At 45.2% G+C, this 2410-nt stretch overlaps 1 long non-coding RNA gene across 1 annotated transcript; it reads right to left on the reverse strand.

Annotated features, from left to right (window-relative positions):
• Nucleotides 1–349: 349 nt before the first annotated feature.
• On the reverse strand, nucleotides 350–1850 carry LOC139767355 (uncharacterized). The gene is made up of 3 exons (XR_011717043.1): nucleotides 1814–1850; nucleotides 1206–1502; nucleotides 350–1035 (listed from the first exon to the last, which is right to left on the reverse strand). It is a non-coding gene; the product is annotated as an uncharacterized lncRNA (long non-coding RNA).
• Between the last annotated feature and the right edge of the window lie 560 nt (nucleotides 1851–2410).

The raw sequence follows: 2410 nt of genomic DNA on the forward strand, positions 1-2410 counted from the left end.
CCTGGTAGGTAAATATTACTGTGGCCATATTCTTTTCCCCCAGACAAGTGGAGGTGATACAGTGTTCAGTATTTTCTTGTGGCTAGATAGAGACTTCAGCTCTGACTCCAGGATGTAGACCCGTCTTCATCATGCGGGGTATAAGATAAAGTCTCTGTGTGTCTGAGCGTGAGTGATGGGAAACGAATAAGATCAGAAGTTGGACAGTAGACACATGAGGACCTGAAGGAGGTATTGAGATACCTACACTCCTGACGCTTGGAGGAGCAGTATATGTGATATTTTCTCTAGTGTTTCTTGGGAGTTATAAAAATAATGCAAATTTTGAGGAAGAAAAATCTGGAATATATTTTTGACTGAGTTTATTTGGATGATTATGGCACATCAGAGAGACCTCACTGTACACAGTTTTTGGTTAATGGATCATCTTCAACTTTCTCACAGGAAATTTTCAAGAGAAAAAGCAACTCACAGACTTGAAGAAATGCGATCATCAACTGAACACCTTCGGTCCAATTATCATCATTACTATAGATACACAGTAATTATCCATTAGTAATTAGTGATGATTTAGATGAATTTCATCAATGATATTTGTTAAGGGTTATAGGTTATGGGTGGTGGGGGAGGGTTGTTAACTGTGAGTGACCGAGGTTGGAGAGGTTTTAGTTCGTGGGAAAGTCAGCTGATGAGGTTAATCAGTTGTGTTCAATCCCAGTTTGGTTCATAACACATGACAACCTGAGCCCATCCAACAATGATATGGACGGACTACGTTCATATCCATGTCTGATCATTAGATTCTTGAATGCGTCCAGTAAGTGATGACGTGTTGAGAAGGAAGTAATCTTCAGGGAGATCCTTTCGCCATCTACCACCTGGGAGGCTTGCAGGTGTGGTAGTTGAGGCAGGTGTCAAAGCAACACTTCTCCCGGCCGGGACACTTGGAGTCGTGGCTACACTGGACTGGGGGACGGAAGCTGGACCTCACTGCTGGACACTGTGGCCGCACTGGAGGGCATGACCCAGGCTTCACTGTGGAGGAAAATGTAAGATACAAAGATAATATAGCACTATAATCTTACCTCAGGGATGCTCAGCGTAACAAGTTAGCAAACACATGATACCGTAACGGTTGCTCATGATGGTGGTCACGTCTCCCAGTCTTAGTAGTAATGTATACAAAATCAATGTCAGGATCTTACCGCTGGGATAAGACGGGAATTCGTTGCCGTCCTCACAGCAGTAGGACTGACCCCGCGGAGTCTTGCACCAGTAGCGACAGCCTCCGCTGGAGCCGCTGCCTCCTCCAGCTACCGCCACAACTGCCACGTCTACGCCATGATTTGCCCCTGTCCGTGGCCCCTGCCGTGCTCCGCCCCTCCGCTGACGCCCACCACACCCGCAATGAGGCCGGCTTTCGTGCCAGCACTACGACGGACGTCGGCGGTGAGGACAACGGCGGCCAAGGAGGCCACCAGCAGTACCATCTTCAGGCCGGCCTACAACAGTGGAACATTAGCCAGGTACCTTCCCAGTGTCACCATCACAATACATTATGCTGAAAGTTTCCTCTATACTTGGATCTGCCATTAATCATCAAACAACATTCTCTAGTCATTCAAATGCCATTGTTCATTAATGTATAAAAATCTAAATGACTTTGCTGCTCTTGTCTGCTAAACAATAAAGACTATAAAACATAATTGAATTATGTATGTATCATGATAATTATATAAGTAATTGATACGTATCACTTTCATTAGTTATTTGTAATCTTTAAGAAACTGGAGAAAAAGTCTTGTGAGCTGACCATCTTGGTGTCAGGTGTAGCGAGAGTGTTGTGCTGGTGGGTCACCTGCTGCACAATATATACCCGTAGCCGACGTGGCTGGACAACAGGCTAAAGTCATCTGACGTCATCATGATGCAGGAGCGGCGTGGAGGTCACACTCAGACCACGGGGGGAGGTCTCGCCTCGTGTGGTTTACTTCAGGTAAACAGTGTCTCTCCTTTTCCCAGGTATTGACATAATTTGGGGCAACATTTATACATTGATGTAATTGCCATAATCACATTATAGCATGGTTTATAAACACTGGGAGTTCAACTACCTAACGTTGTCTCGATTTCTGTAAACAAGTACTTCCTGGGAAGACTGCACTGCGATGGTGCTGGAAGTATGTAACTGAGGAAATACCCAGAGTTGATAACACTGGTCTTCAGAGAATCAGTCCTGTGTCAACTGTGGACACCAGCGAGCACATCCAGCCAGCATTTCCTGGAATCTGTGTGTGGTGGAAGTTATGAAGGTCTGTACTTTGTCTGGTGCCTCCTGACATGGACTCCAGATCAACGTTATCAACCTGATAATAGAAGAGCTGGTTTCTAATAGATTTATCTCATGTCA

The sequence above is a fragment of the Panulirus ornatus genome, chromosome 59 (assembly GCF_036320965.1).
Source record: "Panulirus ornatus isolate Po-2019 chromosome 59, ASM3632096v1, whole genome shotgun sequence".
NCBI classification, from domain to species: domain Eukaryota; kingdom Metazoa; phylum Arthropoda; class Malacostraca; order Decapoda; family Palinuridae; genus Panulirus; species Panulirus ornatus.